This window comes from Pteropus medius, unplaced genomic scaffold (genome assembly GCF_902729225.1).
Source record: "Pteropus medius unplaced genomic scaffold, Ma_sr-lr_union100, whole genome shotgun sequence".
Lineage (NCBI taxonomy): Eukaryota > Metazoa > Chordata > Mammalia > Chiroptera > Pteropodidae > Pteropus > Pteropus medius.
The window spans coordinates 4,699,361-4,717,826 of record NW_024342474.1 but is presented as its reverse complement, the minus strand read 5'-3'; the positions used below and the strand labels follow the sequence as shown (position 1 = coordinate 4,717,826).

The 18,466-nt window shown below is 36.2% G+C and overlaps 1 protein-coding gene and 1 pseudogene across 2 annotated transcripts in view; one reads left to right on the top strand and one right to left on the bottom strand.

Moving 5' to 3' along the window:
- The window catches only part of TAFA2 (TAFA chemokine like family member 2), a 385,780-nt gene that overhangs the window by 107,599 nt on the left and 259,715 nt on the right, over positions 1-18,466 (top strand). The gene's annotated exons all lie outside the window — the stretch shown is intronic.
- On the bottom strand, positions 10,163-11,013 carry LOC120604990 (60S ribosomal protein L6-like; annotated as a pseudogene).

Genomic DNA, 18,466 nt, shown 5'->3' with positions numbered 1-18,466 from the left:
AATCTTTGGGTAATACATTTCATTTCTTTTGGCTTATTCAGTGTATATGCAGTACTCAGCTGGAATAGTCACACATGCTAGTTGGTGCTGCCTTCTACTATGAAATACTTTAATTATGATAACAAGTTTTAGGCTTTGGGTTATCCAAAATTATTTAGTTTTACATTTTGTTAATTTTATTATTTGGACAATTTGCATATTGAATTTACTCATAATATGGCTTATTTATAATAATAAAATGAAACTATCAGGGGCAAAAGTAATATGAATTTGATATAACAGCATTATGATCAGTAAAGAAATGTTGAGCAGTAAATAAAGGGGTAACTGACAACAAATGAAGATTCAGAAATTTGGGACACGTAACTAAGAAAAAATGAACTGCTGAGGGAGGATTTTAATTTTCAGTATCCTAAGGAGATTGTTACTGTCTTATTTTTGCTTTTACTGAAAGTATTCAGTGCAGATATTTGAGAATTTCCCTGACTGGAAATTCTCTCTCAGATATCTATCTTTATCTTAAAGTGATCACCAAAATTATTTGGAAAAATATGCTTCAGAGATCACTTTATCAGAACACATTCTTTAAAGCAGGAATGGGTGTGGTTTGGGGTTTTTTTTCTTGCGGTATTTTGAACACGCATCAAGGACTCAGGAAGAGGTTCTGTTCAGGAACTCTCTGCCTGAGAAAGCAGTTGCATGTTCTCCATTCTAACCTCCCAGTATTCCAAAGAATCCAGAACTAAATTATTCCTGAAGGCCAGGAGGCTAAGTGGGGAACAATGGATTATTTATCTTTTAAAAAAATCTCAAGTAGTGAAATGAAAATTTCTTTACATTTGCATCTATGTGTACCTCAAGGAAAGACAATTCCTAATTATCTGGTTAGAATCAGTTTTTCTGTTTAACAGGCATTTATAAAAAATGCCACCTAACACTTTGGGTAAATAAATTTGAAAAATCTGCATTGGAAATTGAATTAATGAAACTTAACAGTACTCTGTGATCAAATAAACCCAGCACCTAATGAAATTTATTCTTCATTATTTCTTATTGTTTCCTCTGTTGAGCTGAGTATTGGTGGTAGTAATAAATTTCTATTATGTAAGGCTTTATCATTTGTAAAATAATGTCACTTATACCATCTAATTTAATCATCGTTATGCTCCTGGGACATAAGTTGAGCTTATATATTAAGGGAAAATTGAGGTGTAGAGAGATTGAGTTGCCAGGTATCGTACAACTTATTGATGGAGGATCTAAAATTCAGGTGTTCTGACACCTACCTTTCCTTCTTTCCTTCTTCCCTCCCTCCCTCCATGCCTACTTTATTTCTGTCTTAAAAATATTGCTACCACTGATATGCCAAATAGTCATCAGAATTGATCAAAATCTCTTGCTGAAAAATGTTCACCTCCTATTTAATAAATCAGCACGTTGATGCTTCAGTTCCTGACCTAATTATAATTTTACTTTACTAACTTTAAGATAATCTTAGTTTTCTTACATGCATTTTCTATGTGTGTTAGCCTAAGAAATAAAAAATAAAACTATAATTTGAAATTCTTGGGATTTTGCAAATACTATGTTTAAGTATTAACATCCTCTAATGAACAGAGCAGCAGTAATCTGTTAAATAACTATTGGACCAAGACAAATCCCTCAGTCCACATGGTGTTAGTTACCCATGTATTGATCCTGACCAGTATTCTTGCTGCTTTCAGTAAGGAATAGGTAATTAGAATGAAGTGAGCCAAATAACAATTATGGTAACAATATTTACTCATATTTGTACAGTATTCTATACTTATATAAATATTTTTCATTTACATAGTATCTTTTAATATGGGATGTGTTTGCTCTATGTAGATTCTCAAAATAAGGGCATTTTTAGCTTCATTTAAAAAGTATTTTTACTGGTTAGATACCAATACACCAGAATTCAGAAGAAATATGTTTAAATATTACCATTTTTTTTCTTTAACATTTACAGTGATTTATAACCCATACTAAATTAGGTGCTACATATCTTTGTGTGTAGTCGGTTGAGATAGAAGATTGTAGAAGGTTTAGCCTTTATAGTATCTTTTTTCCTTTAATCTTTGTTTCTGATCAGTGAGCCGAGAGCTTCCTAATTGGATAGCAATAAATCAGCACAGGAACGGACTTATCTTGACTCATTTTTCTAGCTCTGATATATAACAAATATGGGAGCAGGTTGAATTTTGGGGTCAAATAGTATCAGGAACACGCTGTAATCTTTTAGATCCAGTCTTAGTTTTTAAAGAGCAAATTATGGAACTGTTGCTTTCTGAATCCATTGTTATGGCCATGGGCTAATCTGATCCTGCCTACCTGGGACCTCTTATTTCTCTATCTGGTTTTCTTTTCAGTTTCACTATTCATCTTGTTTTCCCTCAGATTTTCTTTGAATCACAGTTTTGATTCTTAAATTCTCTGTTGGCTCTCAGATTCCTTGCTCTGGTCTTTCTTACTGCAGGCACTTTGCATTCTTTCCTGTTTTTTTGTTGACTCTCTGCATGGAGTACTGGTTTGGGAAGCCTTCTTGCTGTTTGCTATATGTATTGTGAAGATGAGATTTCTCTCATACTGTTCTGGTAGCCATTGTAATGTTATCGCTTTTGAAAAGGCTAAAGGAAAAAGGAAAAATGTCACGGTAGATTCTCTCATATGTACTGTTTCTAAATTTTTAAAAACAGGAACTTTTAAAATAGCCCCAGGTTAATATTGGATACTTAAGAATTAGGTTGATATTTTCTAATAGAAGACATGGCAAGAGTTTGTAGAAATAATTTTGAAAGCATAATAACTTTACCCATATTTTGTTTTTGAATATTTTATTTTCTTCCGAAAATTTCAGAATCCACTACTTCGCTTTGAAAGGAAGGGATAAGCAGGTTTATTTTAACTATACTATCTCTCTGGGAGGTACTGTATGATGTGTGTACACTGTATAATGAAATCTAGATTTGTGTTTGATAAGTTATTCCTAGGAGAGCATGAAACGTTTTTTGATTACTTGATTAGATTCTAACTAGAAGCATATAGTATTTGATGAATAACTAACACAGATAATTAACAGATTAAGAGAATGTGTGAGCCCAGGCATGAACAGAGAAGTTGGTAAGAAGGTTATCAGCATTAAAAATGTTGGAAATGAACAGGACAACTGGAGTATGAATGAAATCAATTTAATTTGTGGGAACTTATATTTCCTTAGAATTATAGTCTTATTTTTTACTCTGTATGACTTAGGCTGTGTCCACATTAAGTAGAGAGTATCTGTCTCAGATGTCTGCTTGACGGGCTAGTTAAGTTTCTTGAAAAAGAAACCCATTGCTACATTGGATAGATGGTTCAGTCTGTTCTTCCCTCTACAAGGAGTATTGTCTCTGGTATCCAGGGCCTTAAAATGTTAGGCATGGTGATTTTCAGAGGGCTCAAGGGACACAGATGGAGACCCTGTTCTGCCCAATGCGAGAGCAGAAATCTGCCTGACCATCCTATGTCTTGTTCTGTTCTCATCTGGTTTAAAAGCTTGAAGGAAATTTACTACTTGCCTTCTCTTTCCATTATACCTGGGAGAGATTTTAAGCCCAGCTGATCAACTAGGATTTGAATAGTGATACCACCAAAGAGTAAAAGATAAAGATAAATGACTAGGTCTCACGGACTTTTCCAAAACCAATTGGTCCCCGAGATGTTTGGCATATCGGATAATGTCTGCTAAAGACTGTTGATTTACAAGTAGGAAGGAAGCAGACATTGGAGCCAGGTGAAAGGAAGAATGGAGTCTGAGCTGAAAATCCTTTGCCACCTTTATGTTGATTAATGCTTGGTTTGTTGGCCTGTGCCATGATGATGCCTGCCTAGTGTAAGCCAGAATCCGCTGGCTTTCTCCACTCATGAGAAGTGTACATGATGAGACTTGTTTTATGCCCAGAATCTGGTGGCTTTTCTTCCCTTTTGGTGGCACCTTCCCTAGACTCAGATTCCTGGTATCCTCATTATCCATGTCCTCTCACCACTTTATCTTTACCTATAGAGCTTTTGTCACTCTTAGTTATATAAAAATGATAGCAGTTTTAAAATGTTAAAATTCTCAAATTATTGCCAGTTATACCAGTATTAAGAACTTAAACTAAAAAGTAGTTCAAACAACAGAAAATATGTAAGGAGGGAAAGAGATTTTGGAATCTGAGTTTTTCTGATACCTCAAAAAAAAAAAAAAAAAGGAAAAAGAAAAATCATGGCTTTCTATTACCCACTGCCTGCTTTCCTTCTCCAAAGGAAGATCCCTCACTTTAGGATCATACTGTTAGTGGATTCTCAAGTACCCCTGTATCTGAAAGTATGCATTTCAAAGATGAAAAAGGTTTGCAAATTATGTAGAACAGTTACAAGTCTCTTGAGTAATTAGTGGAAGAATTTTGAATTAAAGAGGATTGTATTTGCTTTAGAATGTATGATGGAAGGAAATTTAACTTTGGTTGGTGAACACACAATGCAATATACATAGGACGTACTATTGAATTGTACACTTGGAACCCATGTAATTTAACCAATGTCACTCCCATACATTTAATAAAAAATAGAAAAAAAAAGAATGTTAGAACAAGTACCACTTGTTACTGTCTAGTGCTTTTCTTTGTTTATTCTATTTTTCCAAAGTAATTATCATAATTGTTAATACAGCATTTAATTTGATGGCAGTAGATTTTACAAATCATAATAATTCCCCATAACATGGTTTAAACCAATGCATAGGGATTTATGGATTTAGTATGTGACGAAATTATCACATGTTATATGCAAGACAGTATAGCCCTTTGAAGAACTTAGACTCCTTGTAAGATACTTAAAATGTGACATATTTCCAAAATTATTTGAGGTGAAACAGAACACCAACAAGTAAAATTTAAAGATCGATGTAATCACTGAGATTCAATTACTATAATAATTTTAATTAAATGCAAATATTTATTCTTCTGAAATAAGGCAGATTTAAAACACACATTGAAATATTAGTTAAAAGTGGCATATTTTAAATTTCTATTTTAGGAATGACAAACTACTTATAGTACTTATAAATATTTGTTGCTTCTGCCTTTATCACTTGTAGCTGACAGCTCTGTCCTTTTTAAATGTTTTTTTTTTGAGGATTTAATTTTTACTAAACCATTGAGATCAGTAGAAATTCTGGAGGAATACATGCACTACGTGTGTTACTGAAAGAAAGACTTGAGTGTGGAACCTAGAACTGAATCAAGCTGATCAAAACTGGGATACAAGCACCTGAAGTGAGCTAGCAGCTAAGGAGACTTGTGCTGATTCTTTCTGACCCTCAGTTTTGGGCTAGAGTTGTTTGTAATGTTTCTCTACAAGATCAGGATTGGCCTGAACACTGGAGCAGAAGTGAGCCTTCAAGTGCTTTTGGTTGTGAGAAGAGAGCTTGGGGACAGGTAGGACATCCCATGAAGGACCCCCTCAGTCCTGGGAATACTCTTTAAATATGGAATGTCTGCCACGATGAAGGCATCCCTTTTAGAGACTTTCATCATGGTCGTCATATAAAATACACTTATATAAGGTATTAAGACTACATGGATTAATTAAATGCCTCTTGGACATCCTTTATAACTCTGATTCCAAAATAAATACATAATATTAAAAAGAATGCTATATCATTTGCTCTTCTGGATTCTTGGATTATAAGCAATATTGGTGTCTTCTTTCAGAACTTAAAGATAAAAAAATTGCATTAAATTAAGTAGAATAGTCTTTGAAAACAACTTTCTACGTCCTGTGAGAAATCTTTATTAAACCATAAAGCTTTATTTAATCTTCGGTGTGGTACGAAAACATGCTGTTATTATTAATGCTTAAATTTTATATTGTAATGTGCCATATGGTTGGTGTTGAGCTGATTGCCTACTATTTATCAAGGAGAGGACTAAGTACATGTGATTCTGATAGTAATCTCCATGTTCTACCTTGAGATTTCCTAACTACATAGCAGGTTAAAGTCGTTGACCTGACAATAAGGCCTTTTAACTAATACACATGTGTGGGCAATATATTTTATTTTGGCAGCAGTAAACTCCAATTCTGTGAGAATGATTTCATCAGCTACTTTATGTATAAAGGTCTCTCAGACAAGAGAAATATCTTTTAACTATTTCTATGAAGTTAGGGAGCCATAGTTTCAGAAATCCACTTTCAGTACCTGTCTCATTTTAATAACGGTTTCACGGAGCCCAGCAATCTGAATGGAGGCCATTTAGGATATAGTGGGAGGAACACGAGTTTTGGGGATAACAGATACGAGTTTGAATGCCTTTTTTTTTTTTTTTAAAAGCCATACCAAATCTCTGATCTCGGACAATTTACCTAACATTTCTGTTTCCTGACCTGAGAAAAGTGGATAAGACACCTCCCTCAGAGGGTTGTTGTAGATATTAAATAAGGAAACAGTTAACATAGTGGCTGCACCTTACAGTTTCACTTAAAGTTTAGTTTTTTCTCAGCTTCGGTGTCCTATTTAAACAATGGAGACAGTGCCTCCCTCATCAGATTGTTTTTGAGAATCAATGATAAGACATTTTGAATAATTCTGTAGACACGTAAGGGGGTTCATTATTATTCTTTCTTGCTAACAAGAGATGTCTCAAAAATGTTTTGAGATTTCTTAATCACATGGGCACTTAAAGTTGTTCACCTGACCAGAAAGGTCATTTTAGAGGGAAAACAATTGTGTAGGTAATTTCTTTGAAATTCTTACTTATCTCTCTTTAAATTCAGTTTGATTTCTTCCGCCTTTGGTCCTACAATACAGCACTCCTCTCCCTCTTACCGCGGCCTCTTAGCTTCCTTTGCTGGCACTTCCTTTTGCTCCTGTGAACATTGTTGTATTACTTCCCTAGGCATACTGTAAAAAAAAGTACCCCAAACAGGGTGGCTTAAAACGACAGAAATTTACTGTTACACAATTCTAGTCTCTAGAAGTTCAAAATCAAGATGTCTGCACCATCATGCTGTTTCTGAAGGCTCTGGAGGAGAATCCTTTCTGGCCTCTTTTAGCTTCTAGCAACCATTGGTGTTTCTTGGCTTTTGGGTACATTATTCCAGTCACATGGCCATTTTTTCCCCTGTGAGTTATTATATTGTTTTTCCTTTGCATGTCTGTCTCTGCATCTAAATTTTCCTTTCCCCCACCAAAATAAAGACACCATTTATGTTGGATTAGGGCCCATCCTAATGATTTCATTTTACTTTGATTACCTTTGTAAAGACTCTGTTTCCAAATAACCATATTATGAATGACTGGGAGTTAGGACTTTAACATGTCTTTTTTGGGTGGGGACACAACTCACCCCATAACAAGTGGTGTTCCCAGAGAGTCTGATCTCAGCCTCTTTTGGATCCTCTCTAAGGAATTTCATCTCCTCATGACTTTCATGAGAACTGTGGGATGAACCTGGTCTTTGGAGTTAGACTGTCTTACATTTGATTCTGATTATTTTACTTTTTAGTGAGTTTAGCAATATAAAAATCATATTTACTGGGGTCTGTTGAGTGGCATTTTCCTACCAGGGTTCTTCCTGGGGAAATGCAGAGCCCAGAGTAATATAATACAGGCCAAATTGATTTGCTTTCAGCATTCTTAGTTTACAAAGTCAATATGAGCACCCAGAAATAACCCTGAAGTATAAAAGGAATCATAAAAAATCACTTGGAAGAATGTCACTTAAAGTGTGATCCACAGACCAGCAGCATCTGCATCACTTGGGAGATCTTTGGAAATGCAAATGCTCGGACCCAATCTCAACCTACTGAATCAGAATCTTGAGAGGTGGGGTTCAGGTGTCTGTTTTAAGAAGTCCAGATGAATCTTACACACTTTGCAGGTTGAGAAGTATGCAATTTGATTGGGTATGTATACGACACTGGATATGATCCATGGTGGCAATGGTGGGGTTTGTGGGTTGATTGCACAAGTGTATATGCATCTCAGGACTGTTTAAGCAACAAGTGGTTGCTTTAACTTCCTTTCCTTGAGTTTTTAGCAGTATTCCTAGGCATACTAATGGCAAAGATGGCATTGATATTGGGGCAATGTAGCATTAATTTCATCTGATTTACTTTAAAAGTTCTATTCTAAGCTCCATTTGGCAACTGATCTCTCTCAACATTACTTAATGCCCTGCTCTCAAACGTCAATTTTGCTTTACAACTGCATGTCCAGAATGAGTAAGTATCCAGTAGAAGGCGTTTCTTTTTTTTTTTGAGGAAATATGTTATGCACATCAGCCTCTTATTATCCTCTCTAAGGAGAAGTGTGCGACATAAATTATAGTGATTTATTAGGAATGAAGAACCTATTCTAGTGCCCTTACTCAGCGGTTTTCATGGAGTGCTCTCTAAGTGGAAAAACATTTGTCATTTTTGGACAGATTCAGAATAAATAAAATAGAGGACCAATGTGAGGTGCATAGAGTTTAACATTCAAAATATTCAAAACAAGTTACATCGTTGCTGGTGTGTGTTACATAGTTAGGCCTACCATGGTTGCATTTGTGCTGAACACAGGCAGACTTTTTCTTGTCATTATTCCCTAAACAATAGAGTATAACATCTGTTTACAGACATTTACATTGTTTTAGATATTATAAGTAACCTAGAGATGATTTAAAGTATATGGGAGGATTGTGTAGGTTATATGCAAATACTATGCCGTTTTGTATAAGGGACTTGAGCATCCATGGATTTTGGTATCTGTGGGGGTCCTGGAATTAATCTCCCTTCGACACAGAGATGACTAATTTCTTCCTGGGAGTTTTATGACTTTTATGTATAACATGGCTTGTTTTCATTTCTTTTAATAATTGAGACAAAATGCACTCATGATAGAAAAGATGGATAAAAAAACCTTTTTCTTTCTAGGAACCTGGAATGTTGTACTTTCTTGCATAACATTTCCAAGTGATCAAATGAAGTGAAGATTCTGGCATTTCGTATTTTTCTTTTCCTTTGGGTGTGTCTAGAAGTTCTTCTTATATATAAATAAAATGAGAAAAGTGATTAGAGTAGATATTTATGTTGTAGATATGTATGTATTTATTTTCTAAAATTCGTTATGCATATACTATATAACTGAATCTGGAGAGGAGGCTGAAATCATCTGGAGTTAAAGAATTTATGTTGTCAATTATATTTATCCTTTAGCAACTAATAATTGTCTGGCCATTACTAATTATTGCTTTAGTCTGTAAGGAATTATTCTTAAATTTTGGCGGGCGGGCTTTCTTGGGGATTTTGTTGAAATTACTGGTGGTCTGCCCCCGAGTCCGGTTAGGCTTGTTCTGTAAGTCTGTAGTAGGGCCCAGGCATGTGTCTTTGTGAAGGGCAGTGCAGGTAATTCTGATGCCCACCAAAGATCATGAACCTCTGCTGCAAGTACTTAGAAGCAGGCATGTTGGAACTTGGAGCCAGAACTCAAGTGAGAACAGTTTAATGACTGCTTTGGCTGTTGGAGGCTTAACCTGGCTCATGTGTCAGAGAAATTCCATTGGCAGTGTTTTTCCATTCCAGCATGCCTAAGTACACTGGCTCTTGCTTCTTGGTTCTTGGTTTGAGTGGAACTCATTCCTGCATAGATGGGCCCTGGTTTGTGAGGACAGCTGGAGAAGGAACAGCAAGTTCACTGGCAGAGCCAACACATGGGAAAGAGCGAGAGAGAAATAGACAAAGGCTAGAGGTAGAGGCACTAGACAAAAATAACATTCACCTGGTCATTACAGAATATGCTCCCTTGTTTCGTAATAAGGGTGTACTTAGCAAGTCTTTTAGAAGCTCATCCAGATTTACTTTATTTATTGCCTTTAAATTATATAATAAATACCTTCCAAGCACCCATTAAAATAAAAATAACTAACAATGCAGCAGAATTGAAGCGAAAAGAAACCACAGTGACAAATTACACGTTTTTCCAGAAGAGCAGAAGGAATTGAGTTAACAAGGATGGAAACAGTTGACTTTCTGTTCTAACCAATAAACGTCTTAAGTTAGTGTAGCCATGGGACTCTTTTTCTCCCCCTCTTTTTAAAAACAGATTAGGCATTTAATTAGGTTCTTAATAAATTTAGAACACCAGTTTGTGAAAATAAATCCCACTTGTGAGCAAACAGAGCAGAGGTAGCCCTGGAGCTGAGGATCAGATTTGACTTTTGGCAGAACTTGTGAGTCCAAACCTTCTGATTAACTTGTGCTGCTCTGTAATCGCATATTTTTTGAAGATCTCACCCTCCTGGCTGGTATCTGGGTTTGCACAGCTGCTGCTGCTTCTTGAAGTAAGCGTCAGTGAGATGTCTGGGGTTTTTCACACCATTGATGTCAATTTTGGTGGGGGTGGTGATGACAAATTTCTGGTGTGTTCTACTCAGAGGAACTTGATCGAGGGACAGAGGTCCAGTCATAAGTAGCAAGCCACTGCTCAGCTACTTCAGGAAAATGATCCTCGTGCCTCTGTGGAGCCCCGTGAGGATGATCGGAATGGTTCTGGGAATGATGCTAGCCCAAAGTTTTCCTACATGCTGAACGGAGGGTTTCTTGCTGTGGCTCAATAGCTTTCAAGGCACATCTTCGGTAGGATAATATCTAGGCATTTCACAAAGTTTAACCACTTGGGTGCTACCATTCTTGTTGCCACCAGTTAGTTTTGTGACAATAGCAAGAACCTTCTTTTTCTTTTCAATTCTGGAATTAGCTGATGAATACTTCCTCTTGTGCATGGCCTTTTGAGAATATCTTAGCCTGACTGGGAATATCTGCCGATTCCTCTGACAGGACGGAGTTTTGGTGGCAGTGGAGCTTCCCCTTCTTAGGCGTTTTGGCCTTGCGGTTACCCTTCTTAACCTTGCCGCCAGCATCAGCCTTCTCAGCTTCAGGTTTCTTCTCCTTAGTGTTCGTCTTCTTAGCTTTTTCACCCACCATTTTGCAATATGGAAAAGAGAACTAAGGTCCTGGCTTCCAGTCTATAAGGCACCATGACACTTCTAAAAAAAAAACAAAACAAAACAAAACAATGACTGCTTCTGGTGGTACAACTTATTTTCAGTATTTGGTATTTGCTTTGGTTTCAATGTTTGATTTTTTAAGGTTTTTGTGTGTGTGTGTTTGTGTATCTTATTGCTACAAATTCTATCTTTATAATCGCCATCTACAATTTTTTTTCATACTATTTTTTATCTAAGTCCCAGCCCCTCCTCCCCAATATACAATTGGAATTCCAAGTCATCAACAAACGTTTTATTTAGCAAACACTCTGTAGAGCATTACTACCATTCCAGGCTGTATGGTGAACACAGATGCAAAAAGGGCCCCTAGATCTACCAGATAAAAAATAAACATTGGGAAATTGCAGGACCATTGGCCTTGTTCCTACTTTCAGCGAGGCAGATTACCTATTTGAGAACATCTTAGGAGTGGTTGACCTACTCTTCTGTAGGCTTGGAGCGCTGTCTTTTCTCTGGCAGTTGTAGAATGCACTCTTTTAATTAATTTCCTCTTCCCCTATCCAGATTATTTGAAAAATCACTGATTCTGTAAAATATTTAGTGTCTTCTCATTGCTTTTAGGACAAAGGCCAGACTTATTAACATCATCTATAAGGCCCCGTGACAGTGGTTCTTAACTGGGGATGATTTTGTCTCCAAGAGGACATTTGGCAAAGTCTGGAGACATTTTTGATTCTCACAGAGTGGCTGGGAGTAGGGAGTGGTGCTATTGGCATATAGTGTGTAGGGGCTAAACATCCTACAAAGTGCAGGACAGGTCCCCACACAAAGAATTATTGACCCCAATTATCAATAGCATTGAGGTTCCAAAACTTTGCTCTATAGTATCTGGCTCCGGCTTGCTTCACTGGCCTCATATCAGGCTACCCTTCCCTCACTCTTTCTACTGCAAGCACATTGGCTTCCTTTCAGTTTTTTGAATAGCCTCTGTTGCTTTTTTTTGTTTGTTTGTTTGTTTAGGATTTTGTATTTGTGGCTCACTCTATGTGGACTTTCTTCTCCTTTCATTTGCCTAGTATGAATTAACTCTGGATCCTTCAGAACTCAGCTAACAGCGCTCCTGAAAGAAGCCTTCCATACCTCTCCTTCTAGGTTAGGTTGCCTTATGCTCTCAGAGCACCATGTATTCCTGTGCCTTTGACTTTATTAACATTCTAGTTAACAATTTATTTTGTAATTGGTGTTAACATCTTACCTCCCCTGTTAGAATATAATCTCAAGTCAAGTGGGCAGGGTCTATTTGCTGTTGTATCTCCGGTGTCTAGCATAGTGCTTTGCACCTAGTCGTCACTCAATAAATATCAATTGAATGAATGAGTCATCAAGTAAGATACTGTACCAGACAGTGATTTATAAAGAATTAGACCCACTGCTATTTTTGACACATTATCAGGAGGTGACCTATGTCTTCTAAATCTATAAAGCATTTTTATTTAAACCAATATTTGGTATTAATCATATCTGGTTTTATATAGTAGTTATGGGCAAAGTAGGGTATATTGGTTCTGGCTTTTAGGATATCATTGTTTTCTTACAAGTAAAAAGTTACTTCATTTTTTTTAAATCCCCATGCCTTGCTCACCTTATTCTACCCCTCTCACTCTAATTATAGCTGACTTCCAATTTTTACTTTATTTTTGCATTGTTTGATTTTTTAAAAAAATTAATGGATATTACTTTTATATTCAGAAAGATGATTAAAAACTTAAAATTCTATTGGAACTGGACTGTATTCTAAGCTTATATCATCTAATTCCCTAAACTATAGTTTTGTAGGAGTTTAACAATATTAATACAACACATGGATACTATTGACTATGGGGAAATCTGTGAGAAATTTAATTAAAGATTAACTGTGCAATTTGGAGTTGAGAATAAGGGATCGTGTTGTGATCCACACATCCTGCTTGGCTCACTCTAATATATACTCAGTCAAATATGGTTAGATAATTAGGCAGCCTACACAAAGCAGAGATATTTATCCTTTAGATTTACAGAAGGAAAACAGACTTAATATTCTTATTAAATTGATTAATCTATTTATTACCTGAAACTAATTTGAATGAACATTAAGGCTAAAGAGAATAATAAGAAAATTTGAATTACAGACCATTCTATATGGATAAATTCATAGAGAATGAGCTGTCTCTAGCCCTTCTTGATGTAGGCAAGTCTGGTAAACATTTGACTCCCATTCATGTGGTTCGTCTGCCAAGTGAGGCTTAACCTTCATCCTGTCCCTACTCAGAATAAAGGGCTGGTAAAGAAGGTTGGGCTCAAAGAAAAGTGAAGATGTCTACTGCTTACACTGATTGGTAATTTTAAAATGTGGTGTCTGTTTTAAACTGCCTTTGAGTTAAATGTATCAAATTGCTACTCATGCACCTTTGTGTGTTAACTGGATATGATGATCTCTAAATATAAGGTCTTCGTCCTTCACATCTTTGTTCTGGCTTCTTTATAGCTCATGTTATTCGGTTACATTTCTTTTTTTTTTGAATGAGTACATCAGATTGAACCCTGTAAATTTGTCACTTTCAACTATTTTTGACCTACAAAAATGACATTTTTGTATGGCTTAGTTTAATATAAATGAATGAATGGATGAACTTTGAACTTTTCCATAGAAACAATGTTGTAATTAGAGTGAAATAAAATTGAAATAGTACTATTTTTACTTCGTTTAGGTACATAGTGGTTCAAATAGATTTTTATAGGCTAGCCAGAAAACCTAGCCATAATTTAAACCATTGACCCTGTCAGAAAACGCATGTTAACTACAAAACTCACATATGAATGTTTGGTGCACAATGTATTCATAGATTGGTGACATAAATCATAACACTTGTAGGAATTATCTTTGTTTTCTGACAGGATAATTGATAGAAACTTCTCTATTAGTTGTTTGGTTTGGGGTTAGCAATTAAAGGTTGGTGGAGAATTAGGTGCTAATGTCAGTGTTGGAGTCTTCTTCTGGAGGCATTAACTCATTAACGGAAACCTTTGTCACTAGGAAACAGGGAACAGGGTCTTTGATGAAATGTAGGAAAAATATGCAGAATTATAAAAAGCAAACCTTTCCCCTAGGATCTGGTATATTCTGTATCAGTGATCTACAATGAATGAAGATCATTTTTCTTTATCATTTTCTGATCTTAAGGTCTTGGGAATTCCTTAGCTCATGGACCTTTAGCTCTGAAGACACACAGGAAAATATCTATTTTCATAAAAAACCTCATGACGTGAGTGGGCATCTGGTGGTGTTTCATAAGGAGACACAGGAAGGGTGATATTTCTGCCACAGGATGATGTAATCCACCATAATTTAAGCTTTGGAAAAGCAAGGGTAACAGCTTAGCTCAGTACTGCTCCACTGACAGGCTAGAATAACTGTTCAGGTGCCGGACTGACATGGCTGTAGGAAGGGGCTGGCAGTCTGTGTACGTGTTTTCTTGTAAGGCACATCCTTAGTTGGGGGAGAGGCAGAGATAGAGGTTTGGATCACAAATTTTTATTGACTCTTTAAATCCCTTGAGGATTTAATAACAACAATAATAAAAGTAATAAAAAACATGAAGAAATGGGACTTATTGATAAGAGGAGGTAAGAATGTTGCTTCCTTTTCTGATTTTATTTTTTAGATAAATAGAGGAATATGGGCACTTCCACATATTCATTTGCTGTTTTTCTGATTAATATAGAGCCAGAGAAGCTAACAGCATTCTTGATGCTAAGTAGCTGCAAGCAGGTTTTTTGTTTTTGCTTCATTAAGAAAGAACTCAGGATTATTTATTAATACATCAAGAAGTTTTATAAGAGTTTTTTTTTTGAAACAAACCATTATTACTGTGGAACTTAAGAAATTTTAAAAAATCAAATAATAATATGCCAATATTTATCATGCAAGGGGTTCTTGAGGCTGTAAGCATTTCATATTGGTCAGATTATAAATACTAAAATTATTATGAACACAATTATTAATATAAGCACAATACTTTTTACTCCTTATAACCCTTTCACATACATTTGATTTGTAAAGCAGTTCCAGAACTGTTGTCATATTGGCAAAGGTTGATTAAATCTTAATATGCATGTTGTGCCCATGCCAATAGGAATTACTGGATTCCAGCAGTGAAATTTTGAGTTGAATAAAATTGGAAAGAATTGTATTACTGAATGAAATTCTGTCCTGTACCCTCTCTCAGGTGTGTTTTTTCCTTCTCATAGCTATATCCTCCTGCTTCATGTATTCAACATTATTTTATTTGTTAAAATTACCAACAGAAGTATTTGTAGATGACCATTCACCACTGATCTCTTGAATTAACATTTGCCTTGCATTTTCAGATTAGTATCATACCATCAATAACTGCTTTTAAGTACACTTTCTAATGTTACTTACATTATGGACCATATTTTCCCAATCTGATAATAGAGGTAAACAGAGCCTAATTAAAATCTTTGTTAATGTTAGAAAGAATTCACTTTTTGTTTCCTTATAATATTCCTCATACTATATCAGCTATATTTTTCTTATCAGATAAGAAATTAAATTGGCCTGGAAAATTCATCCTGAAAATTTTAGAATGCACTCAAAAGTAAAATTCACAATAGTGTCAGCCACCATAAATATTTGAATTATGCTCCAAATGCTACAAAATCTGTATCTCTAGAAGTGACACTATTCTGGAACATGGAGATTTTTGTGCTTTTGTTGAAAGAGAGAAATTTGTGGTATAGATGACTACTAAACTTGTCTTCCTGAAGCTTTCAAAGTTATGAGCATAGGCAGAGTACATTCATTATGCTCTTCTGTGGATTCGTCTGGCCTCAAGGACCTTCTTGGTGGTCAAAAAGGTCTTGGCGTTGTTACACGGGGCTTACCCCTTGCTCTTCACCCTTTGCAACTTGTCTCTCTCTGCAGGTACACATCTCTTCTCCTTAAAGTAGAGAAATGATAGTTCACGACTCCTTTGTTTTTGACCTTTAATTACAGATTAAGCTCTATTTCTCATAAACAGTAAAGTGGAAAGAATAACAGTACCTAGTATGTAGGGTTGTTGAGAGGACTGACTGTACCCTGAGACTAAGCCCATACTTCCCTATTTCTTTTACCTGAGTCACTGAGGGTGAAGAGGCAGCCTGAGAAATTCATCCCTCCTACCTCCAACACTCGTAGCCTTTCACTATCTTTTGAATCTGCTGGGATAAATCTGTGTTCTTAATCTGTGTAAGACAGTCACAATAAGAACTTTCAGTCTCCCAGGTTGCACCCCACTATGACCCCATACTCTATTTTAGTTTTCGTACATCCTCTGTCTGTCCTCTTATGACACCTCTCCCTGACTCCTAAAATTCCTTCTTTGTGCTTTTTAGAGTCCATGGACGTTATCAGCAAAATCTGTGATCGTTTCAGACTTTTCTCTATATATGACTTTTACTTTCTTGTTCTGATAACTGGCTCTCCCTGAGGTTGCTGTTTTCACTGCAGGCCTGGCAAGAGGTGGCTATTTTCTTCTTATACCTTTACTTCATACTACCAGGCCTGGGGCTGGAAAAGACATCTTCCTCTTTCCTCTTTGCCATTTTCAGTCCATGCTCCTGTCTTCCTCTTAAACTCTTTTAAACTACTCTTACTCTCTTCTCTTGCCTACCAACCCTTGAGTCTTCTCATTTCTCAGTAATTTCCTCTTGTGGCTTACTTTTCCCCGTGCTATCTCATCTTAATTCTTGCTCACTGAAATGTACACTTAAATGATTCTTCCTATTGGATGGTATTCCCTTGCCTCTCAGTTCCTAGCAGTCTATTTCCTCATGATCTTATCTTCCAATCTCAACCACTTTCTCACTCATAAGAAGGTTTCAGGCATCCTACGGGAGCACCCTGAGGAATCTAGCGTGTCTTTGACCCTGTCTGAGCTTCTCCTCCTCAATAGTGGAATGATGAAAATGAAGTAGGGGTGGGAATGAGCATTGTGAATTATTTCCGTAGGTTAAATTGTGTGCCTTTATGTCAATAAAATACATGTGGGGGACACCATGGAAGAATTGTTGTGATTACTCTTTATTTATATGAGGGGTCAATGGGAGGTAAATGTAGTGCTGAAAACAGTGCTCTGTGTTCATTCTGAGGTCATTTTTTTTTTTTTCAGACAATGCTGTCATGCTGCTGCTGTTTTTCCTATTGTCTAGAAACTTTTTTTTAGAGTTCTGCATGGTGTGTGTGTGTATGAGGGGGTGGGGAGAGGGAGAGAGAGAGAGGAAGAGAAGCACTTTCATCCTATGTAGTTCATCTATGAGGACTAGAGTCAAATTTCCTTACCTAGGTTCATTGTCATTCCAGAGAAACCTTGACCTATGCTTAACTACGAGGTGATATAGAAGTACAGGGTGATTGTACTTTCTCTTCCACATTTTTGTATTTTGGTGGTTTTTTTGTTTGTTTGTTTGTTTGTTTTTTGCAGGGGATGGAGGAGGGAGAGAAGAGTTTGTCCTGTCAATTCAAGATGTTCTGCCATATCATCTGATACTTAGCCACTTTCTTATGAATTTAAGTTTTTCAGATGTGGGACATAGAAACTCTATAATGCATTGTTTACTGGAGTCCGCAGCTTTGCAAGCAGAAGACCTGCTAATTATTAGCTTTGCAACCTTAAACGAGTTGCTAAGCTTTCATACATATAATTTTTATCTGTAAAGTGGCTATGAGAATACCTTCCTAACAAGCATAATATTAGTGTGAAAAAGATACCATACAGGTGAACCTGTCTACCACATCACAAACATGCTAGGTTTCTCAAAATTTGATAGTTTTCTTTCTTCCTGTCATCTCAACTGACCAGAAAATGCTGCCACTGGGTGTTCTCCTTATAGAGATAGCTAGTCTGATATGAGTTTGAGATAGCTAGTCTGATTTCACTTGGAATAAAAATATAAAAAGATTGTTTGAAAGCAATTAGTGGAGGTTAAAATGTTACTTACCTGACTTTTAATTAAAAAGTTAAATACACTGGCAACATTTTTCCTTGTCTGTGTTTAACAGCATATTATTCAGTCTTTTAAAATATTCATCTTTATAAATTTTCTAATGCATATCTATTGATTACACATTAAATACATATGTTTTAGCTCATGTTGTACAAATGGTAGCATGTTATTGTTATCATAGTACAGGTAAAAGGTAGCAGAGACTCCTGTGTTAGATGTAAAAGAGGAGTGAATAGAAGCAACCAGGAATTGGGAGATAGTTGTGTCTATAGTTTGTCCTTTGGGGTGGTTGTACTGGCTATTGTGGCAAATATCACTTTTCCTGCTTAATAAACAAAGTTGAATTTACTCACACTTGTTCTTGGCTCCTACCTCACAACAGG